Source organism: Dermacentor silvarum, chromosome 7, assembly GCF_013339745.2.
Source record: "Dermacentor silvarum isolate Dsil-2018 chromosome 7, BIME_Dsil_1.4, whole genome shotgun sequence".
NCBI classification, from domain to species: Eukaryota; Metazoa; Arthropoda; class Arachnida; order Ixodida; family Ixodidae; genus Dermacentor; species Dermacentor silvarum.
The window spans coordinates 33876685-33902504 of record NC_051160.1 but is presented as its reverse complement, the minus strand read 5'-3'; the positions used below and the strand labels follow the sequence as shown (position 1 = coordinate 33902504).

General features: G+C 48.6%; 1 protein-coding gene across 1 annotated transcript in view; it reads left to right on the top strand.

Annotated features, from left to right (window-relative positions):
* Nucleotides 1-25820, top strand: part of LOC125946674 (mucin-2-like) — a 71947-nt gene that overhangs the window by 25078 nt on the left and 21049 nt on the right. The gene's annotated exons all lie outside the window — the stretch shown is intronic.

Genomic DNA, 25820 nt, shown 5'->3' with positions numbered 1-25820 from the left:
CCGAATGGTCAGCAACGCCCGAATAGTTAGGCGTATAGCCGAGCGCCGGTCCGGCCCTGATTGCAGTACACCGTACCTCACTGTATTGTGTGTATATAGATAGGTTGGCGGGCTCCAAGAACTCGCACGCATGCATGCAGCGAGGCGCATCGCGCGGCCGTAAGTGCGAACTGGCGTGCTCTCGTCTTATTCCCTCCGTTTCCGAACGTACAGCTATTCATCGAAGGCTAGTAGTATAATCTGCAGAGATCTTTCCTCGTCCCCGGCTCTCGCCATCTCGGCCCCCTATCGTTCGTTCGTTCGTTCCGTTTCGTTTCGTTCTTTCCGTTTCGTTTCGTTCGTTCGTTCCTTCGTTTGCATGCTTGTGTGCGTGCTTGCTTGCGTGCTTGCTTTTTCTTGCTTATTTGTTCCTTCGTTTGTTCGTGGTGCACCTAGTCTGAAGTTATAGGCATAAATTAAGGGTTACCATCACAGTAGTACACCGCAAAATCGAACGAACGAAGAAGCAAGCAAGTAAGCAAACAAACAAAGAATGTTCGCGACTTATTTATTATACTATTCTTGACACTACCTCATTACATAGCTAGCACCTCCACCTCCTCAAACCAAACCCGGAAGTATAAGCAAGGAAAACTTTGAATTAAAAAAATATGAACTGCGGAGGCCATTGGTAGATACTCCCAATAAAGATATGCAACTAACCGATATCTTTGAAAGAAAAGAAATAAAAAAACTACATAGCCCCTGCTTTCCGTAAGCGTTAACCTGTATGTAATGCCGGAATTCAATGGATGAAGACAAAAATTTTAAAGGATGCCAGGAACCGAGCAAGGACCGGTTATTTGCAACTGTAATGATAGGCACATTGGAAATGACAGGCTTATAACGTTCGAAGATAGAAAGACGGCTCTGTAGATTAAAGAGTGAACGCAGGTAGAAACGAAGTCGGCTTCAGATTAGGGCAAAGAAGGATGGCCAGGCGGTTTAATGTAATGCTCATAGAACAGATACGCATTCGTGATTTTCTATCACCGAAAGCAGTTCTTAACCAATACAGCAACAACAAAAACCACATAATACCAAGCCTGTTTCTTTTCTGCCTCGCTTTATTCTTTGCTCGCTCCGCCATTAATATTCGGGGAAGAGGGCCGAGTGGAGAGGCGTTGTGACTCGGCATTAGCCCGTCTGGAAACTCGGTAATACAACCTCATAACTGTGATCACACTAATCAAGTTACGCAATTATCACCTCGGAACGCAAAGAACGTCTTCAAGCCGCTTATTATGATTAACGATCTAACGACGGGGTCCTACCGAGATTGCAGCAAAGAAAAAAAAAGTGGAAGAATAAGGACGAAGCGACGATTTTGTTTGGTGAAGGAGCTACGTTGTCGCGTAAATGTACGTAAATATACGTAAATACTTAATGCACAAATGAAACGAATGCGTACAGGTCGGCACGGGGAACACAAGACCACGGACACATATGAATTGCAACACCCAAGGACGAAATAATGACTCGTAATTTGGCGTTGTAAAGAGGATAAATCATAAGTGCGCGAATATATGCACTGGTACCCGAAACGGACGGACAATTTCAGGCGCTAGAACAAAGGAACCGGCACCAATTACATCGCGCTAAAAATATAGAAAAGGGTGCTTTAGAGACACATAAATACGTGTCAAAACGAGGGTCCATTGCAGACGCGGGAACATGAGCGCTCCTCGAATGGCCAAGCGTAGGACCGGAATATATCCAGTGGTAAGCGTAGCTAGGTCACAAACAGAAATCATAAAGTGGCACTGTAAGCGACCACAGTGCCGGGCCGGCGTTGTTCCGATGTAAAAAAGCCACCGTTTGTTCTAGACTTTGGGCCTACGTTGGCCCTTGCTTCCCTAGGCTGCTAAGGTTTAGTCACACATGTCTCGACTTTGTTGGCGTCCAGGTCCGTTCGCACGGATCCCAGTTAGTCGCTCATGCGTATACAACAGGACGAGAAAGACAATGAAGACAGTAAAGAAAGAAAACACAAAAAAGGACACGAAGAAGGAGACGGGGAGGAAGAAACAAGAAGAGAAAAGAATATGTATAATAAAAAAAAGGGGGGGGGGGGGGGGCGTTGCAAGGAACGTTGACAGCTGTCCCCTGCGGTAGTTCTCGAGTCCAGCGGCGCTTGTCATTTGAGCCGGCGACGACCGCAGGACGATTAGGACGGGTCCCACCTCGACGAAACTGACACCCGCGGGCGGACGCGCTTGGACACGGCTGAGAAGGTTACGCAATGACTTCTGGAGTGGCAGTCTCCGCAGGCGCCTACACAGGCCATAGGAAGACATTGAGAGGCATATTTATTGAAAGGAAAAAAATAATGTAGAAATTTTAGCGGTAAAGCCAGACGAAGACGAAGGGAGAATTAATCGGGCTGTTTTGATCGCTCAATTGCACATTACTTGCAGTTTCTTGAAATATTATGTAAAAGTTCACGTGCCCACTTCTTGGCCCATCCCCCAGGGTTGGTATGAGGCCTCTTATAAGGTCGTCATCATCATCATTACTCCCTTCATCTAGTCTGGTTCTAGCACTAAAATTTCGACATGAATCTATACCAACTTGCTCAGTTCACTCTTCTTATTATGAAAGAAAGAAAGAAAGAAAGAAAGAAAGATTCAAATACTGCGCCAGCAGCACAATCATGTGCAGAGTTCAAATGGTTTGTTTGTTTTATTGCGATAGCAATTATATGGACACTTCCACCGGATTTCTGCCGTCGCCGTCGCCGTGAGGTTCCGTATAGATAAAATCTTCGCCGCGCGCCGTATGCCCGAGCGGAAGCGTGCGGGTACGCACGCTGTCACAGAGAGCGAACGCACTCAATCTCCCACGCGCAAGCAAGGAAGCGGGAAGCAAGCGCCGGAGGGAGCGGGGGGCGGGGGGGGGGGCGCATTTCTACTCTGCCAACAACCGCGCTCGTCGCTCGCTCGCACCGTCTCTTATCTCCCCACGGCTCTGACCTTTATGCGCTGTGCATTCGCCGCTCAGTTTCCGTTGAAGCGATGGACCGCACGTACCTTCGCCCGCTGCGGCGTATCTGCGCTTGCTGCCGGCGTTTTGACAGTCGTTGTCTGCAGTCATTCAGTGTGATCTATTCATGTTTGTTTGTGCGCGCTCACACCACAGTTAGTAATAGTCGGGCCACATTTTCCAACGCACGCTAGACATGCAATGATGCCCGGATCGGCAGTGCAGCGCTACAGGTGTGTCTCTTCGAATGCGCTGCCCACGGGCAGCGCTTCTCATCAACACCACCGTTTCACACGCGCCTTCTCGTGGTCATCGAGTCTCTCTTCATGTCGGTCTACTTACGCCGCAGCACACCTGCTTACTTAATCAGCTCATGTTTACTACAATTCATATTGCTACCAAAGCCGCTCACCTTACTTCGTATGACATTGCTGTGTTGCTATCGCATTCATTGCTTCGCCCTTAGGGCGAAACTGTGACATTTTTTCGTTTCGCTTTTGAGAACTATATTCGAAATTAATAGAAACTTTATTGAAATGGAAAATATATTAAGGAGGGGTGGCATTCGAAATTAAACTTTTTGAGAAAATGAAACAAAGTCTACAACGTCACTCAAAAGAAAGCCGCAAGTTCTACCCAAAACAGCCGTTGCTGACTGCGCTACAAAAAACGACGATGGTTCCACGACGACTGAGGTAACGACGTAAACGACGATGATGTGGTGGTGGCGATGGCAAGACGACAGTTTCGTAACCGGTACAGTAGCTCGTACATTCTTGAGCGTCATCTCGCATTGGGAGAAAATCGATTTTTGTTTTCTGGCAAACTTACTTCCGTGGAAATCTTACAATTAATGACATAGATGATCATGATAATGGTTCATTCCCGAGATGGATGCCGGGAAAATGGCAGGAGCAACGCTTACTTCTTCTTCTTTCTGGGGTTTTACATGCCAAAACCAGTTCTGATTATGAGGTACGCCGTACTGGAGGGCTCCGGATGAATTACGACCACCCGGGGTTCTTTAACGTGCACTACAACGCAAGCACACGGGCGTTTTTGCATTTCTCCTCCATCGAAATGCGGCCGCCGCGGCCGGGATTCGATCCCGCGATCTCGTGCTCAGCAGCGCAACGCCTTAGCTGACTGAGCCACCGCGGAGGGTTAAGTAACACTTTATTGTTGTCGCTGTTACAATCGCTGGCTGTACCACACACATAGATGTGAGTGACTATAAACGCAGCCTTACGATCGGAGAGATTCGGCTTTTCTAGGTGGTGATCAGGAGGAACTGTCAGCGGGGAAACATGTCACTCAAATACTTCTGCCGGACAACGTTCCTACGGCCTTCTTTGCAAATCATCAAGGGGGCTTGCGGCCAACGCCAGCTGAGGCTAGCTACCCGACCTGCCACAACAACGGCCCGATTAAAGTGGCATTGCCGGAGAAGAGCGTCATTTGGACAGTCTGCTAAGGCCTTCGAAACGAGGAAGGACATCTGCGACTGCGCCAGTTGCGGAGGTCATCGTAGATCGCGTGCTATCTTGCGCACTTCTTTTTGTGACCGAATGCACTGGTCCTGCGTACCTTTCACCAGCGTTAGCTTCTGCGGTCATCTAGATTTATTCAGAAGTCAAATAGCCTTCTTAGTGGACCCTCCCTGAATTTGCTGAACGAGACTGATGTTGCTGTCTCGCCGGATAGCTCCCACACAGAAACATTACTCTTATAACGAGTCGACTTGCCCGCATAGCCATCTGTATTACCCCTACAGATGTCCCAGTACCCGCCGTGGTAGTTTTAGCGGCTGGGGTGTCGCGCTGCTAAGCACGAGGTTGCGGTACCGAATCCCGGCCGCGGCGGTCGCATTTCGATGGGGGCGAACTGCAAAAACGCCCGTGTCCTGTGCATTGGGGGCACGTTAAAGATGCCCTGGTAGTCAGAATTAATCCGGAGTGCCCCACTACGGAGTGCCTCATAATCAAGTCGTGGGTTTGCCACATAAAACCCCAGAATTCAATTGAGATGTCCCAGTGGCCGGCTCTGTTCACTACACAATGAAAACGCTATATATATCTGTATATATCCACGGCGACCAATAATGGCTTTCAAGCGTATTGCGTTCACTGCACTATTAATCTTTGTGGGAATTTCAACGGGACTCTCACTTACTTCGCTATATTCATTATTTCGTTATGTCCCGTTTCGTTATAACGAGGTTTGACTGTATACAATTAGTAGGAAGCAACAACGGCGACGACGATGACAACAACGACGACGGCAAACTGCTTCGATGCCTTTCCTTACATAGCGTCTGGGCCTCCACGCTTAAGGCGTTACCACCACTCCATGAGTTCTCGTATGCAATCTGCCCGGACACGACCACCCAACCGTTTGTTTGTGCGTTCCCGAAAGGTCGTCTGCACACAATGGTAGCGGCCGGGGGGCCCTCTTTGCTTTTCCGTGAAGGGTAGCGATTATAGAACGGCCATCCTTTTGTCTCCCGTGCGTTGTATTTAAGAACAAGTTCGCAGGAGGTACCGGAAAGGCGGAGGATCATTTGCCGCCTTCGCTATTTTCCCGGCGCGGTATAGACCGTGACCGGAATAGCTGTCATCCGTCATCTTGTTTGCAAACGCTAACAAACAGCGCGGCCGGCCGTCACTCAAGTCGAACCTCCATAAGCCGCTTTGTAAAGCACCCGAAAAGGCTGGCTTCTAGGAGTGGGCCTCTCTCAGATGACACTGCGCGTTGATTAGGATTGTTTATTTACAGCAGTAAAATAGAATCGTGTATACAAGCATACCAAAACACACAAACACAAAGAGTAAGAACGAACACGTGTACAAAAATAAAGAATAAAAAAAAGGAATCATGCCGGGGAAATACAGTCGAAGGTCGGCAGCCGGAGGTCAGCAATATCGGGGTTCCTCGACGTGTCACACTGTCCGCGATCACATTTGCACAAATGCCACAGTGGGTCATTTATACGCAGTGCCAGGCAGATAAAAGTGAATAATGGAAAGCGCGAAGTGTTTGCGCAAGAGGTCTGGGTGCGTGATAAGGTGGTGCACGGCGTTCAGTGCTAGCGGATTCATCTGGATTGCCGTTTGACAGATTGTGCAACGGGGCAGGAGCTTTGCCAAAACACACGCTTGTTTCTTTTACACGTGTCGGCAATGGAGGGTCCAGCACCTCGCGGCTACACCTACTGGTCTGCATTGTAGCGTACCGCCTCGCAGCTGCACGCAGTTGCGAGACAGTGCGGTGTAGAGCCTTCTCTAAGATGACAGTTTGACTGTCGAAGTGGTACGACCGAACTCGCGCAGTATATAGGGTGTTCTTTTTATTGCTGTACGAAATTTTTAAAAATTGCTTCTGGCAGATAGCGCAATTCTAACACTTCACCTAAATTGCTCGATGAGGAGGCCATTACTGCTACGAGAAATCTAAATGCCTCATTAATTAGTTAGCATAATCGCGCTAATGATATGTTATTGAAGTACCTTGCGGCACATATTATTGCAGGTTATAAATTGTAGCTTATATATATATATATATATATATATATATATATATATATATATATATATATATATTTGGAAAGAAGTGCAGGCGCACATAGCAAAGCAAAAACAAACATCCAATTTCAACGTTCCGGCCGGGGTCCGGCCTTCATCAAGAATATACTCGTATGTATATATATAGTTCAAAGAATAGAAGGACGTACGAAAAATGACAGGGCCTTACTGACGTTCCGGTGGCGGAACCGGCTCAGTTATTTATTTATTTATTTATTTATTTATTTATTTATTTATTTATTTATTTATTTATTTATTTATTTATTTATTTATTTATTTATTTATCATTTTCGGCGCTTGTGCGCCTCTAACTGCGCACGTGTGTTTGTTTCCACAGTAGTTTCTAAGCCGCACTGCTCAAGTAACTTGGTTTCGCACAGCTTGATGTTTTACACCGTCTCAGGGCAGTGTCGGTGGTCGCTGATGGTAGTCTTCCGGATGTAGATAAAGTTCTAAAGTGCCTCCGTCAAAAGATTAAACAGTAGTTAGTCTGCAATGATAAACAGCGACTGATCAAGGAAGGAACGCTGCTGCAGCGACATTCCCCGTTCAATTACTGTTAATCGCTTCAAGCTTCCATCTTCCTGCGAGTCCTTCCTCGCTAATGCACCGTGCCGCTGATATGCTTGCGTTCAACATCTGTGAGGATCAGCAAAACAGACTGGTGGGCTAGTTGGGATAGCATGTTAATAGTTTTTAGCGCAAGAAACGCACGACACGAGCCCATCTATCGCGTTGTCAGAAAAGGGAGATACTGTTCTTGTCACGGTAGGGGTGGCCTCTTATGCTGTTAAGCGATCTGTGACGCTGTGGTGACGCTCCACTCCCTTTGCGTCTTTTAATTGTACGGCGCTGTATATATACTGGGACCAAGTGCAATAAATCATCAGTTGTTAGTATACCGCTGTGTCCTGCGTGCCTTCTCTCCTGTCGTGCGTTTCTTTGCGTCTAAAAACTATTGACTGCTATGAGCTGCCAGTGTAGCCGGAAAACGCGCTATAGCTTTAAACGAGATACGCGTTCTTCAACACTGCACTCAATTAGTTAGACAACGATGAAGAATACCCGTAAGCGAACTCTCCGCGGGAGATCGAAAAAAAATGAGCGAAGCATCAAAGGGAACGGCAACGGCGAGCTGGAAACAGGAAAATGGCAGTGAAACAAGAACGTGAACTGGATGTGGTCGCAAGACCGGGCGCCCCCTGGAAGGGGTTGTTGGCGGGGGACGAAGCGAGAGCCTCTCCTCTCAAGCGTATCGGCCGCGACTGACTCCCCGCTGCTGCCAATGTGTGGTGGCCGACAAAACGCTGGCCGCCGACGAGGGAAGCCCCCTCTTCCGTTTGGAGGTGCAGCCGAGCGCGCGCGCTCAGAGGCGCCGGCGGTGGTGGTCTGCTCGACCGTCGATAAAGCGTATACGCATTCGGCTATATACGGCAGCTGTGCGAAGGATTGGGACGGTGCGGTGGTCTATACAAAACGGGGGGGAATCAAAATCAAATCACGTCCGATCAGAATCAAACGGCTGATCAAAATCAAATCGCGCGCTAGAACGCCCCAACGCTATACAGATGGTCTACGAGAAACGCCGTATATAAGAGAGGGCCTCCGAACAAATTTCCAACACGGGCACCTAATAAAGTACGCGAGCGCTTTTGCATTCCCCTGGCGTCGGCATGCGGCATCTCCAGTCGCTACAATCAAACCAGAGACCTCGCGGTCAACAGCACAACTAGATACAGCTACCACGTCCGATGTTACGTCTGACGTATGGACATAATATGGTAGGCTACGTGGTACAGGCACGTGACTTATGTGCTTGTAGATAGAGAAGATAGAGCGGCACTCATTGTTGCTGTGGCCAGGCACAATCAAGACGTGGTTTGTTTTCAAAGCGACGAAGAGATGGGGTTAGGGGAGGTCCTGCCATGCCATCCAAAAAAAAAAAAAAAAAAGCGTTGCATAGATGACCTTGGGTGTTATCGCGCCAACCTGCCTAGCGCGTTTGTAAACGTCGTATAGAGGGCGCGCCCACAAAGGCTGCCGCTGTGATAAGCTCCAGCTGAAGTAGTTAAGTCTACAGCGGAGCCCCGCATCTGGAATTGGGGCTGCGGAACAACCCGCGCCTTCGTTTGAGATTGGATAGCGAACCTTATGTTACTCCAGTGGATTGCCTTCGATTCGTCAATGTCAGAGATTGGTCTTACGCCTTGCTTTCTTGTGGCATAAAAAAAATGAGTCATGCGTTTTACGTGCCGAAACCGCCATATGATTATGAGGCCCACCGTAGTGGGGGACTCCGGATTAATTTTGACCATCTGGGGGTTGTTTAACGCGCACCCAATTCACGGCACTATAGGGCTTTTTTTTACGATACGAACCTCGAAAAGCGCATGAAAAGTAGTGAGAGAACAAGGCTTCAGTAATTATTCGCAACGCTTCCAATTAGGCCAGGAACATTATGGTTTCGCCGCTCATTAAACTTATCATACCGCCCCATTCTCATTGAGCTTTAATTTGGTGTCTATTTGTACAATTATGTTAGTATTCTGGGAAAACATTGCGGATAACTGCAGTGTGGCCTCTGGAGTGCATGGATAGGTAATTTTCTTTACGCAGATTTAACATCTATCGTTCATCACTTTTAACATGCTTCCCACTTGAACGAAATATAAACAATGTGCCTAGCATGGTTCACCGAGGATACCAATTACACGCCTTGTATTATGTATAACATTAGGCGAAAGCGAGTATTGAATAATTATTTTAAACGCGCATATTTAAGTGACACACTTAAAACTTGCGGTACATGTCGTCCACGTGTAGAATGGCCTCTAGTTTTCTTTAATTATCAAATTGCTGTCCGTTCTTGGTCCTTCCAGGGGAGCGAGCGAGCTTTGTAAACGTTTCATATAAAGCCTCTAAACAGGCCGAAAATGAGGGTATATCAATTTTCATGCAATGCCTGATTAAAAGAAAAAAAAACACTTCAAAAATTGCCTGCATGTCACCCTTAAGATTTTTCTCCTTTCGTCAAAATATAAAAGTCGTGCATGTTATATTTTTTTTTTTTTTCAGGAAACCGCGTAGAACAGCCATACTAACGTTTTGGAGCCCGCTTTTTTAGTCGCACTAAGTGCTTCTCTGTCAAATAAATCACACAATCAAAACATACGCAACACTGAATTATCAGCCACAAGCGTAAGAATCAGTCTTTCTATAAACCCCAACGAAAGATGCCGCGATCCGTGATAGATAAGGTGACACCAAGAACTTTATTTCATTGTATTTTCATTCCATTTTATTTATTTATTTATTTTTGAAAAATAGAGGGAAATGGAGCAGTCGTCGATGTTGTTTCTACCACAATCTCGCTACAGCAACGTATTTTGAGCTTTTCTACCACAACCGGAATCTATACGCGTTTTGCGATTGTCCGTGTCCCACGTTAGAAAACAAATAATTTCAGATAGAACGGAACAGTCCTTTTCCGTTAATTTCGTAATGACAGTCCCGCTTGAAATCAGAAAAGTTTGTACCTCCTACGACGATGATGCAGTAAAATAAAAAAAAATTAAAAAAAAAAAATCGGCGAGGATCATAGAAAGCATTCAGCGAACACGGAACACCGCGCAGACACACGACAACACAACCCGCACGGCGAGCCCGGGCCATAACCCTGCCAGTGCGTCCGGTGCCCGCTTTGCAGTTGCGGCTTTTTTTCCTTTTTCTTTTTCTTATCATGCTTGCGCTAAGAACAACAAACACAGCCGCCGCCGACAACGAACAATTTCACGGCCACGTAAATTCGGGTCTCGGACCCCTCTTTGCCCTCCCCTTCGTCAGCGTACTACGTGAGCCGATCGCGGTGCCGTGTTTTCCCGAATATAAGTCGTCCCCCACCCGACGCAATCTCTATAAAGGTACGCTAAAACAAATTGCAGTTATAACAGATGACCAGTTAGTTACTGAGTTAGTTACTTAGCATATGTAATTTGCTGATGAGAAATTCATTATTGCTCGACACACACACACACGCACACATAGATAGATAGATAGATGGATAGATAGATAGATAGATAGATAGATAGATAGATAGATAGATAGATAGATAGATAGATAGATAGATAGATAGATAGATAGATAGATAGATAGATAGATAGATAGATAGATAGATAGATAGATAGATAGATAGATAGATAGATAGATAGATAGATAGATAGATAGATAGATAGATAGATAGATAGATAGATAGATAGATAGATAGATAGACAGACACCTCCATGTAGCGTAGTTTTTGAGACCGGATAATTATTTTCTTAAATAGATAACTTCGGTAAAGCGAAAACACGAAATATTCATAAAAATAGCAACATATTTATTAAAGAGCAAGAAATATGTAACTTTTGCCTGGGCATGCACTGATTGTAGACAGCGAGCTCGTTGAGCGAGCCTTGTGTTCCCTTCACGGATGCCTCAAATCTTCTTAAGAGGCAAACGGCGTCTGACACTTGAACTGAGTCCCGACGCGTGCCCATATTTTACCCAGAATTTTCCCCTCAACGCTTCCCTAAATCCTGCGAGACGCCCACTTTTATTCGTTGCTTCGAGGTTTCCGACAGGTTAGGCTCTATGAATATGTCTCAGAGAATAGAAGTCACGTCGTTTAATCCAGAATTACGTAACAATTGGTTTCGTTAAATCAAGCTGTGACCTTATTGGTTTAAACTGCATTAGCAACTTACATTTGCGAAGTGACAAAATCGGCACTGCAGCCCTGAGAGCCAGAAAGTACGCATGAGCGAAAGGCTGCAGTCCAACGATAGAGACAGACTACAACTTTTTTAAGTGAATCTTTTAATCCGAAAGCATTATATGTCCAATGAGGTAGAAAAGCCGACGTTGTAGGCGACGAGTGGTACCAAAGATCATCATCAGTGACGTCATCAGCGTCTTCTGTGACGTCAGTAGTATACAGAACTAAAGTTTAAATAAGTTAGAGTAAGGTGACTTAAGGTGGAGTAATGTGAATTCAGGGGAAGTGATTGAAGGTCGATTAAAGTGGATTAAGGTTGGTACAAATTAGATCGAGTTGGATTAAGGTTGGTACAAATTACAGCAAGGTGAATTAAGGTGGAGTTGTGAAGGACACGTGACAATGTACGACGTAACGTATTGTGGACGTAACCAATTAATTAGATAAGTCATAATGCTTTCGCATTCAAATCACGTAAGCATACTTAAGTTACTGTCAACTTTCTTTGTCTACCATCCCGTGCTTTCGCCTGGGTCGGTCGGTTGCTGGTCAGGTTCTCGCCGAGTACATACCTCCTCACTCTTAAAAAATAAAAACAAAAAACGCCTCTGGCGGTGGAATTTAAACCTCGATAGAGTGCCGTGTGCGGTGACCCCGCCCCATTCTCAGTACCAACTCGCTCAAGCAGACTTTGTCTTTGTCGAATCGGACTTCAACAACAAGACGTTGAATCGCTTTCCAACTTTTTTTTCTTGCATGCTATTTATTACAATGAATGAATTAAATGGTGTATGTAGATCAACTATATTTAAAATATTGTGAGCACCAGAGGGTCGTAACAAATGACAGAACAACGAGCAGTGCATACAAAGAAAGCGTCATACAAATCGACACCTTCCATCACGCTAAAAATCTAGAAAGGAAAAGTAAACCACCTTATCAAATGTGCATGCCAATCAGGCTTACATTCATTTTGATCGTAAATGTCCTTCAGGTGCATAATCATTTGACTGAAAGGTACTCTAGAGAACACTGTTTTATTGACGAAAGTTGCCATTTTATTCTGGGATGTTCTCCATACAAGTTTCCAGAAAGTGTTTGATCTAAACTGTCGCAGTATCCGATATCTCTTCGTGCTGTGTGATGTTATACCATTCGATATGCTTTTACTGACAGACCTACATAGCCTATGGAAAACTCGTATATAAGGCTAAAATGCAGAAAGGATAATTTCTTCTTCTTCTTTCTGGGGTTTTAGGTGCCGAAACCAGTTCTGATTATGAGGCACGCCGTAGTGGAGGACTTCGGATTAATTTTGACCAACTGGGGTTCTTTTAACATGCCCTACAACGCAAGCACACGGGCGTTTTTGCATTTCGCCTCCATCGAAATGCGGCCGCCGCGGCCGGGATTAAAGGAGCAATCATCTCAAAGAGCCACTTAGAGGTGGCACGATTGAACTATACGTATGACTGTGGCCTCGTGAAACCCATGTTGGGGGGGGGGGGGATCGTCCAAGAAGCAACCTGGTGCATATAAAATAAATAAAAACAATTTGGCAGAAACCCTTAAGACTGCTTACGTGTGGGCATGCGAAAGCATTATACCGTTTGTAGACCTCGCAACGTCATATGACCGCGCTCACGCCAGCCTTTTGACAGCGGTTGTCTGCGGTCATCGCGTGTGATCTATTCATGTTTGCTTGTGCGCGCTGACACCATGCTTGTTAATTCAGTTAGTAAGCGAACGTGTCCAAGTTGATACTAGCGATAAAACTAATATTCTTATTCCGCATAGCTCTCTACGAATTTGCTATCGCAATTGATGCTTCACCTTTCGGGCGAAACTGCGACTCTTTAATTCTTATATCGTTGTTAAACTAAGCACGACGTAACTACATTCACCAGTAGCTAGGTTTCCACCAAATCTCAGCAAAGTATTTGTCCCTGTTCTTTCATTACGGGACTGGCCGGAAGACATGTGCAGCTAAAAATAATAAAAAAAGGACACTGAACAGCTACGTATCATCGAGTAGGACGTTGTTGCACCTTCCTCCCGGACAGCTAATCCAGTGTCTGGTCGCAGCCCCAACAGGGGCCCGCAGTCCTACCGGCCGGTGACGTTAGAACCTAGCGAGAGCTGTCCAGCATGCTCATGTGAACATGCTGCACACGGCACCCCAGGTTGGGGCGACGGCGTCGCAATCTCCGCTAGGTTTCAACCCACCTCCTCCCGTTATTCATGGTGATGCATGTTTTGTGTCCATGACCATGAAACCGGTGCTTACTTGTAGGTTATGGGTGGGTCAAATATTTACAATACGTTACAGATATTCCACTCGCTGTGGAAATCCGTTTAAGAGAAGTTCTTTTTGGTGTTCGCGAAATACCCTGTTCTTGGTTAACGACCATTTGTAACTATAGAGCGCACGGCCAAGTTGGCCACATTTTCACCGGAGCACGCCCATAGCTTAACATAAAGTTGTGGCGCTCGAACATGCGGATCCCACACATGGCTAAGGAATGACGGCGACGGCATATGACACTGGAATGGCGACGATAGAAGGACAGCGGCGGTACGACGGCTATACGACAAATACTGTATGACGTCACCGGAATGACTACGACAGAATGACGACGATTGAACAACCATGACGGCCTGACGACAATGGGATGCCGACGACTGCATGACGACAATCTGACGACTATTCACGTCATGGCAACAAACGCGTGACGACAATGGGATGCCGACGACTGCATGACGACGGTGGCTTGACGACGACTGCATGACGACAATCTGACGACTTTTGACGTCATGGCAAGCGACGGCATGACGAGAGTAAGATGGCAGTCTTGCAATGATGACGTGGCATGATGACGATTGCGTGAACACCCTCGACGATAATGGTATGGCGACTATTGTATGACGATGACGGCACTACGATAATCGCATGGCCAAGGTGGAATTACGACAATGCAACGACCACGTCGGCATTACGACGATGGTAAGGCCTACAACGCATGACAATGAATGTACGACGGCATGTTCACGATGGAATGGATCACGGTGATTACGGCGGCATGATGACGACAATTGAATGACCATGAAAGGACGATGACGGAATGACGGCGAATTAATTATGACGAAATTACAACGTAAGATGAGAGAAGGAAGACGGTGGAACGATGACCACTGCATGACAGCGAAGGAATCACGGCGGAATGAAGGCGGTGAAATGACGATAGAAGCCCAATGACGGCATGACGACGACCGCGTGCTTGTTTCGGGGCTCACGTCCACTATTACGTACAGTGCTCAGAGATTGAAACGTGACAATCAGAGCACAACGAGGCTGTCGGTTTTTGCGACAGCGGACAGCGTTCGGTGATCGCTGGGGACCAGATTCCGTCAAAATGTGTCGCAAAGGCTCTCGCTTTCGTCGTAAACCACTATGCATCAGCTCGGTGCCCCCAGCGCCGGCAGCCACGCGCTCGGGGTATCGTGTTTCAATCGCTGAGCACTGTACACCACCTGCCAGCCCGGGCCGCATCGGTTCGCACTAGATCGGGTGACGGCTTGCAGCACCATGCCCGGTACCGGATAATCGTGCAAGTCAGCACCTTCGACTGTCTGTCGGATATTTCCTTCAAAACATTATTTGAAAAGCTCCGGTCGCCGCGATTAACGGAGATCGCTGAACTAACGTCCTTGTGATTGTATTTTTTTCGGCTCTAACGGAGTTTCCCCAATCTCGGCAGTGAGCGAACGATATGCGACGAATGACAGCGAGCCACACTCCGTATTCTCAAACTACCTGAGACTCGAAGCTCTTCTTCTCTCCACTGAGTTGAGCACAGCGCCGTCTCACGGCGGGGAATGTCGCTTCCCTTCGCAGGACTGGCTGAGAAGCGTCACTGAATAGCAGGGACCACTTCGGCCGATGGGCGGCTCTGCCATCCATTTTCTTATTTCGAGCGGCAATATTGAATGCTGAAGCGTTCACGAACGCACGGAAGGGTCTTGGACCGATCACTTTCAATGTGCGCTCGAGACAGCACACCGAGCCATCAGCTGTAGTGTTTTCAAGTCGTGTTGTCTATATAGTTATTCTCCATTGCCGTGACAGGATGACTGTCACTCACTGACAAGGTGCCTTAATTAGCGCCACTGACTTGCATGCCTTGGAACAGTTCGTCCGCTGTGGCCTCCCACCCAATGCAACAAAATGTTGGTCTTGTAGTGAGAAATACGGGCACCGGCAGAAGACGATGAATAAGACGTTTGTTGTTGCCTGCTTCTGCGCATTCATATATAAACGCTGAGCGCATCTCCAATAAACGTGTGCTATCTAGTGGTGGAGGTGCTGGGCCTCTGCCGTCGCATCAACCCTGCTATGTCCGAAGCTGATAAAATCAGACACATCATGAAGGGGATTGAGGACGACGCTTTCCAAATGCTGATTGCCAAAAATCCCCAAACTGTCGCAGACATGGTTTAGTACTGTCAGAGCTATGATGAGTTGCGGAAAGAGCGCATTTCTACACGACTCTCGAGCTCTGACCCGGTCGACATGTCATCATTCACTGTAGGCGCCGTTTCTACTGACACCACAATGTTATGGCAGCAGATACAGTTCGTCCGAGAGGAAGTGGCACGGCAACTGTCCCTTGTTCCCTGCGTCCCGGCCTCAGCGCAGGGGCTTGCTCCGACGCTACTACAGGCCATAGAGGAGCAAATTTCTGAGACGCTACCACCCACCTTCCAGCATCCGCCTGTTTCCGCTCCTCTGACCTACGCTGAAGTCGCACGCAGACAGTCATCAGCAATGCCGCTCAGCCCGGATCCTAGTCGACCAGCAAATGCCTTCTTCGCTGCGCGTGCGCATGTCCACCCGAACCCGCCACCTTTTCGCCGTCCCGCGCCTCCGTCCACTAATCCTTGGCGCACCCCGGAAAACAGGCCTATTTGCTACTTCTGTTGTCTGCCTGGCCATATCGCACGTTTCTGCCGTCGTCGTGACTTCCGTCCTAGTGCGGGCGAAGACAATCGGGACTACTTTCGTTCTGAACCACCGCGCCCGATGTCCTCCCACTCAACGGTGGACATCTGCTCACCGAATCGCCGTGGCTACGAAACACGTCGGTCGCCCTCACTACGTCGCCGTTCCCTTTCCCCAATCATTCGTCGCTCCCCACCAGCCAAAGCGGAAAACTAGCCCTCGCAGTTCCGGAGGAAAGAACTGCGCTCGTGCCGACAACTTCAAGGCCTCGATTTCTACCTGCGAACGAAATAACCGTGACTATCGAAGGTGTTTCTGTGCAAGCACTCGTCGATACTGGTGCTTCTGTGTCTGTTCTTATCGGAGAAATGTGCCGCAAGTTAAAAAAAGATAACGCTACCGCTTTCCGATGTCTCTCTGCGTAACGTGACCGCGCACCACATTCAAACTTCAGTGGCATGCACACCTCGTCTTGTCATACAGGACATTTTGTACGCCGTCGAATTTGTCGTTTTTTCGCCATGTTCTCACGACGTTATTTTGGGTTGGGACTTTCTCGCTACTAACCATACCGTTGTTGACTGTGCGCGTGCCGAACTTGAGTTATCGCCGATGTGTGCCGCCGCTTCTGACAAGCCACCTTCTCGAGTGGTCGTCGCCGCGGACACTGACATCCCTCCTTTGTCTTCTGTTTTTGTGCCACTTTCTTGCGACTCTGATTCCGATTCCACCGCCCTGTTTGCGCCCTCCGAAGCCTTCACCTCTCGCAAAAACGTCCTCCTCCCTTTTGCAGTTCTCACGGTCGAAAACTCTTGCAGCGCCATTTACGTCACGAATCGGTTGTCTTCCACAGCCACGTTATACCGTGGTGAATGTATAGGCCGGCTTGAGGATATTGATTCCGCATACTGTACTCAACTGCCTGACGACACGATAGGCCTTCTCGTCGACAGCATTACTCCTGCTACCTCCGCCGATTCATCCTCCTTAGAGGCATTCCTCCCGTCAATTGATTCCACACTCCTGCCTGCACAGTGTACCCAACTCTTGGAGCTGCTCGCCCGCTTTCGGACGTCGTTCGATCATAAGCAGTCTTCCTTGGGCCGCACATCCGCCATCGTTCACCGCATTGACACTGGCACCCATGCACCCCTGCGCCAGCGTCCATATCGAGTTTCTCATGCTGAGCGCCGTGTCATTGATGAACAAGTCAACGACATGCTTCATCGTGGCGTAATACAGCCCTCACATAGTCCTTGGTCTTCCCCAGTTGTGCTGGTAAAGAAAAAGGACGGTAGCATTAGATTTTGCGTTGATTATAGGCGCCTTAACAAGATCACACGAAAAGATGTTTATCCGCTGCCCAGAATCGACGACGCCCTCGATTGCTTGCAAGGAGCAGAGTTCTTGTCCTCTTTGGACCTTCGATCTGGGTACTGGCAGGTCCCTATGAATGAACCTGACCGTCCCAAGTCTGCGTTTGTAACCTCAGACGGTTTATATGAGTTTAACGTGATGCCATTCGGCCTTTGTAATGCGCCTGCCTCCTTCGAACGTCTCATGGACAACATTCTTAGAGGCATCAAATGGCACACGTGTCTGTGCTACCTGGACGACGTCGTAGTCTTTTCGAATGACTTTGCCTCCCATTTGAACCGCCTCGCAAGCGTCCTGACTTGCCTTTCAGACGCTGGATTGCAACTTAATTTGAAGAAGTGCCACTTTGCCGCCCGCCGACTTACAATCTGAGGCCATGTTGTCAGCAAGGACGCTGTCCTTCCCGACCCTGCAAAGCTTCGCGCCTTCGCCGAGTTCCCCAGGCCGTCTACGCTGAAAGAACCCCGTAGCTTTATCGGCCTGTGTTCGTACTTTCGACGATTCGTGCGTAATTTCGCGTCCATAATCGCCCCCTTAACGCAGCTGCTTGCCGACAGCCAAGGCATCTCGGCATGGTCTACAACTTGCGAAGACGCATTCGCCACATTACGCCATCTTTTGATATCACCACCTATTTTACGCCACTTTGACCCGGACACTCCAACAGAAATCCACAGGGACGCTAGTGGAGTAGGCCTCGGCGCTATTCTTGCCCAGCGTAAGTCTGGCTTCGAAGAGTACGTCGTCTCTTACGCCAGCCGCACTTTCACCAAAGCGGAAACGAACTATTCGGTCACGGAAAAAGAATGCCTTGCTATCGTTTGGGCGATCACCAAATTTCGACCTTACGTATATGGCCGTCCATTTGACGTCGTGACTGATCACCACGCCCTATGCTGGTTGTCGTCGTTAAAGGACCCCTCTGGTCGCCTAGCTCATTGGGCGCTTCGTCTACAGGACTATGACATCCGTGTTTTCTACCGTTCCGCCCGTAAGCATTCGGATGCCGACGCTCTTTCGCGCTCGCCACTGCCCGATGAGTATGGTGCTGCGTCTGTCTCCAGCTACGATTCTTCGTCTCTTACATACACCGACATGCCAGCTGAGCAACGCCGGGATCCTTGGATAGCCTCTCTTCTGGAGTATTTATCTCAGCCGTCACCACACACCACCGACCGCTCGCTTCGGGGCACTGCTCGTCACTTTGCCATCCGCGATGGGCTTCTGTACCGCCGCTACTACCTCTCTGACGGCCGTAAATGGTTGCTGGTGATTCCTCGCCATTCACGTTCCGAGATCTGTGCCTCTTTTCATGCGGATCCGCAATGCGCCCATGCCGGTGTACTAAAGACGTATGCACGCCTCCGGCTTCGATACTGCTGGCGCGGAATGTACCGCTTCGTTCGGCAGTATGTCCACTCGTGCATCAAGTGTCAACGCCGCAAGAGCCCACCTAACAAGATTAGAGGGCCGCTCCAACCATTGCCTTGTCCCTACCGGCCTTTCGACCGTATCGGCATTGATTTGTACTGCCCTCTACCGTACACCCCAGATGGCAACCGCTGTGTTATCGTCGCCGTGGACCATCTCAGGCGCTAGGCCGAAGCTTCAGCGCTTCCGGCGGCCACAGCACGTGAAGTCGGCTTGTTCATCCTTCGCAACCTTGTTCTTCGACATGGTCTGCCTCGCGAGCTACTGAGTGACCGTGGTCGTTCATTCCTCTCCGAAGCTGTAGAAGCCCTCCTCCAGGAATGCAACATTGTCCATAGCACTACAAGCGCATATCATCCGCAAACCAATGGTATGACTGAACGCTTTAATCGTACTCTCGGCGAGATGCTCGCCATGTACGTTTCCGCTAACCACACTAACTGGGACCGCATCCTTCCCTTTGTTACGTATGCTTACAATAGCGCCACTCAGTCTACCACAGGATTCTATCCCTTCTTTCTTCTTTATGGTCGTGAACCTTCCTCGTTTATGGACACGATTCTTTTGTATCGCCCCGACGCCTCAGAATCTACTCCTCTATCCGAAGCCGCCACTTATGCCGAAGAATGTCGTCAGATTGCCCGCTCACTTACCGTGCAAGATCAGGCCAGCCAGAAACATCGTCGCGACGTAGGCTTGTGTTTTCCATCATAATCACCTGGAACGCTGGTATGGCTCCGCGTTCCCTCCTCTACTCCCGGCCTTCCCACAAAGTTCAGCTCAAAGTACGCCGGTCCTTACCGGGTTCTCCGACAGACATCCCCGGTCAACTACGTCATTCAGCCTATTCAGCCATCTACGGACCAACGGCGTCGTGGACGCGAAACTGTTCATGTCGACCGACTGAAGCCGCACTACGACCCACCAGTGCTACCTGTTCCATAGGTCGCCAGGATGGCTCCTTTTTCGCCGGGGAGTGATTGTAGTGAGAAATACGGGTGCTAGCAGAAGACGAAGAATAAGACGTTTGTTGTCGGTGCTCCCGCTCGCTCCGTCTGGACGTTTCCTGCTTCTGCGCATTCATATAGACGCCGAGCGCATTTCCATTAAACGCGTACTATCAGTCTATATAAAACCAAAATACAGCAGCGCGACTTGGGACAAGGAGAAAACACAACAGCAGACGAAGGCAGTTGTTGTCTTTCTTTAGTTTTTTTTTTTTTGTTCGTTTACTCTTGTTAAGCTAAGCACCTCACGCACCGTTGGTTATGTTTCAACCAACTCTCAGCAAAGTATTTGTCCTTGTTCCTTCATTACGGGACTGGCGGGAAGGCATGTGCAGCTGAAAAGAATAAAAAACAAAAAATACATTGAACAGCTATGTATCGAGTAGGACGTTGTTGCACCTTCCTCCCGGACAGCTAATCCAGTGTCTGGTCGCAGCCCGAACAGGGGCCCGCAGTCCTACCGGCCGGTGACGTCGGAACCTAGCGAGAGCTGTCCAGCATGCTCATGCGAACATGCTGCACACGGCACCCCAGGTTGGGGCGATGGCGTCGCAATCTCCGCTAGGTTTCAACCCACCTCCTCCCGTTATTCATGGCGCCGGATGTTTTGTATCCATGACCATGAAACCGGTGCTTACTTGTAGGTTATGGGTGGGTCATAAATTTACAAAACGTTACAGATATTCCACTCGCTGTGGAAATCCGTTTGAGAGAAGTTCTTTTTGGTGTTCGCGAAATACCCTGTTCTTGGTTAACGACCATTTGTAACTATAGAGCGCACGGCCAAGTTGGCCACATTTTCACCGGAGGACGCCCATAGCTTCACATAAAGTTGTGGCGCTCGAACATACGGATCCCACACATGGCGAAGGAATGACGGCGACGGCATATGACACTGGAATGGCGACGATAGAAGGACAGCGGCGGTACGACGGCTATACGACAAATACTGTATGACGTCACCGGAATGACTACGGCAGAATGACGACGATTGAACAACCATGACGGCCTGACGACAATGGGATGCCGACGACTGCATGACGACAATCTGACGACTATTGACGTAATGGCAACGACGGCCTAACGACAATGGGATGCCGACGACTGCATGACGACGGTGGCTTGACGACGACTGCATGACGACAATCTGACGACTATTGACGTCATGGCAGCGACGGCATGACGAGAGTAAGATGGCAGTCTTGCAATGATGACGCGGCATGATGACGATTGCGTGAACACCCTCGACGATAATGGGATGGCGACTATTGTATGACGATGACGGCACTACGATAATCGCATGGCCAAGGTGGAATTACGACAATGCAACGACCACGTCGGCATTACGACGATGGTAAGGCCTCCAACGCATGACAATGAATGTACGACGGCATGTTCACGATGGAATGGATCACGGTGATTACGGCGGCATGATGTTGACAATTGAATGACCATGAAAGGACAATGACGGAATGACGGCGAATTAATTATGACGAAATGACAACGTAAGATGAGAGAAGGAAGACGATGGAACGATGACCACTGCATGACAGCGAAGGAATCACGGCGGAATGAAGGCGGTGAAATGACGATAGAAGCACAATGACGGTATGACGACGACCGCGTGTTTGTTTCGGGGCTCACGTCCACTATTACGTACAGTGTTCAGAGATTGAAACGTGACAAGCAGAGCACAACGCGGCTGCCGGTTTTTGCGACAGCGGACAGCTTTCGGTGATCGCTGGGGGACCAGATTCCGTCATAATGTGTCACAAAGGCTCTCGCTTTCGTCGTAAACCACTATGCATCAGCTCGGTGCCCCCAGCGCCGGCAGCCACGCGCTCGGGGTATCGTGTTTCAATCGCTGAGCACTGTACACCACCTGCCAGCCCGGGCCGCATCGGTTCGCACTAGATCGGGTGCCGGCTTGCAGCACCATGCCCGGTACCGGATAATCGTGCAAGTCAGCACCTTCGACTGTCTGTCGGATATTTCCTGCAAAACATTATTTGAAAAGCTCCGGTCGCTTCGATTAACGATGATCGCTGAACTAACGGCCTTGTGATTGTATTTTTTTCGGCTCTAACGGAGTTTCCTCAATCTCGGCAGTGAGCGAACGATATGCGACGAATGACAGCGAGCCACACTCCGTATTCTCAAACTACCTGAGACTCGAAGCTCTTCTTCTCTCCACTGAGTTGAGCACAGCGCCGTCTCACGGCGGAGAATGTCACTTCCCTTCGCAGGACTGGCTGAGAAGCGTCACTGAATAGCAGGGACCACTTCGGCCGAGGGGCGGCTCTTCCATCCATTTTCTTATTTCGAGGGGCAATATTGAATTTAGAAAGTTCAAGAACACGCGGAAGAGTCTTGGACCGATCACTTCCAATGTGCGCTCGAGACAGCACACCGAGCCATCAGCTGTAGTGTTTTCAAGTCGCGCTGTCTATATAGTTATTCTCGATTGCCGTGACAGGATGACTGTTACTCACTGACAAAGTGCCTTAATTAGAGCCACTGACTTGCATGCCTTGTAACAGCTCGTCCGCTGTGGCCTCCCACACAATGCAACAAAATGTTGGTCTTTATAAAACCAAAATGCAGCAGCGCGACTTGGGACAAGGAGAAAACAGAACAGCAGACGAAGGCAGTTGTTGTCTTTCTTTCCTCTTTTTTTTTTTTTTGTTCTTTTACTCTTGTTAAGCTAAGCACGAGATAACCTCATGGCACCGTTCGTTATGTTTCAACCAAGTCTCAGCAACGTATTTGTCCTTGTTCTTTCATTGCGGGACTGGCGGGAAAGCATGTGCAGCTAAAAAGAATAAAAATCAAAAAATACATTGAGCAGCTATGTATCGAGTAGGACGTTGTTGCACCTTCCTCCCGGACAGCTAATCCAGTGTCTGGTCGCAGCCCCAACAGGGGCCCGCAGTCCTACCGGCCGGTGACGTCACAACCTAGCGAGAGCTGTCCAGCATGCTCGTGCGAACATGCTGCACACGGCACCCCAGGTTGGGGCGACGGCGTCGCAATCTCCGCTAGGTTTCAACCCACCTCCTCCCGTTATTCATGGCTTCGGATGTTTTGTATCCATGACCATGAAACCGGTGCTTACTTGTAGGTTATGGGTGGGTCATAAATTTACAAAACGTTACAGATATTCCACTCGCTGTGGAAATCCGTTTAAGAGAAGTCTCTTTTGGTGTTCGCGAAATACGCTGTTCATGGTTAAAGAGCCCCTCACCAGATCTGGCCATTTTGACCTGACAAGCGCAGTGCATACAATGTACGCTAACGATGCCTGCAAAGTATTACACCGCTACGCGCCGCGAAATGAGTAGGAATTTAAAACCAAACGGCCAGTGCACCCTTTTCCACGCTGGCACCGTGCTCCCAGCCGGAGAGTCCACGTATATCGCACGCGCCGGCATACGTGGTAGTGCTGTGACGGCAGTCACAGTGACACGTGACTTCGAGAATTATTCAAGGCAACATCAGTTATTTGTTTAACTGGCTGCTTCAATAGACGAATTAATAATAATAAAACCTAGAAACCGAATGGCTGTGTGTTTTTGTTATATACTTCGTACCGTATAGCAAGATATATGTACTTCCATTTCGTCTGCTTGTTCAACCCACGTCATGCAATCGCGCGCGCAGAGAACGAAACTGTCATTTTCTGGCGCGATCCTGCTCGCAATCATGCTCTGTGATCAGCTTGCCTCTGCCTCGGTGTTCGAGTAGCACTGACTTGTACCGCTAGTCAGGTGTCCTCGTGCACAGCGCGCAAAATTTGTTTTATTGCGACTGCAATTATATGGACACTCCAGGCGCATTTCTGCCGTCGCTGTAATGTTCCGTATAAAGACCGAGGGCGATAACATCGTCGCCGCGTGCCGTATGCTGTATGTGCTAGTGAAATCGCAGTGATGAGCCCCTCGCGCGATTTATCCCCTGGCGCGCGCAGGGGAGAAAAGCGGGGAGGCAGCATGCCGGCTTCCATCGCGTGCAAGGCACAGGGAGGAGAGAGGGGAGGGGGGGGGGTGGCGTTCTACTCCGGCGGCGGCTGCGCATGGCACGGCCGCGCGGGCCCTATCTTTAAAGCGATCTGCAATGAGGACAGAGTGCGCCGGATGCTGATAGCATCGTGTGCGCTGTGTTCTCGCCGCTTAGAGCGCGTTGAAAGATAGGCAGCGCGAATACAAGTTCGCTAGCTGCGGAGCCGCGCTTACTCACTCCAGCGTTTTGGCAGCGAGTGTGCATGGTCATCGAGTGAGATGTGTTCATGTTTGCTTGTGCGCGCGTGACATCATGCTTGTTAATTTAGTTAGTAAACTGAATGTTTACAAGTCTATATGGCCGATAAGTCTACTGTTCTTAACCATACTCGTATGCGTATAGCTGCCTACTAATTTGAAATCACAATCGATGTTGCGCCTGTCGGGCAAACTGTGACGTTTTTACACACTCATGACGTGGCGCCACCTCCTATCCATTGTCTGCGCCGTCACGTGCCCAATGGAACACGCACTAGGCCACAGCTTTAGTAAGCCCGAACCGTGTAGCCGCCGCGGCGTCGGGGAAGCCTGCTGGTCCGGGTTCGATTCCCACCGAGACCGAATTGTACCAAATTTTGTTTTCACTGCCATTAATTTACTTGGTTTACAGGAATCTCCCTGAGAAATCTGAGGTCAACCCGAGCATTTCTTCAACGTGTCTTTACTCTTTGCGGCGGCGGCCATTTTTGGTGCCCTCTTTCGGTCACGCCGAGGGATTTTCGCGCAATGGGCCCCATAATACTTTCGCAATAATAAATCAAAGCATACTAGCCAATGTAAGAGTTGTGGCATTGCGTGTAGCATGAATAAGTAGAGCGCATGCGCGCTTGCGCCAGTTTCTTACGCCTGTGGCCGCAGGAATGCAATGGGCAAATTTATACAGAATTTCACTAATCGCTTGACGAAAGCTTCGCTTCACATTGATTCCAAAAATGTGCGTTGCATCCGCATAACTTTATTTATTTCTTTTCTTGTTTCGCCACGTCTTTCTATAGTAACTTTGTGGCGGAATCAATGCAGCCTGTAAGTGTATTATTACAACCGAATTCAATTTCCAGCACGCGTTTCATTGGTGTAGCGAGAGGGAAAGTTATGATGCTGGTTTTGTTGTGAGTATCTGTCGATCGTTGACAGTTGGAAGCGAGAGACTACGACGCAACAAAAGCGATATAGCCGTTCAAAAAAATTAAATCATGGGGTTTTACTTTTTAATGGCTATGTCGCTTTCAGCCGTTGAGTGATCGAGCGAAAATGATGCATGCATAAAGATGTCGTCCGCATCTGTCGTAACACGTTCTACGTGTCGGTTCGTACCCGTACATTTTTTTTTTTTTTTTTTTTTGTGGCCTCCGCTATAAAGCTACTATACAGCTGTAAAGCAATGTGTGCGTTTACGTAGGGCTTACAAAATGAAAGAAAAAGTTACATACCCGCCATGGTTACTCAGTGGCTATGATGTTGGGCTGCTGAGCACGAGGTCGCGGGATCGAATCCCGGCCACGGCGGCCGCATTTCAATGGAAATGCACCTAAATCTAAGTACACGGGTGTTTTCGCATTTCGATGGGGTCGAAATGTGAAAACGCCCGTGTAC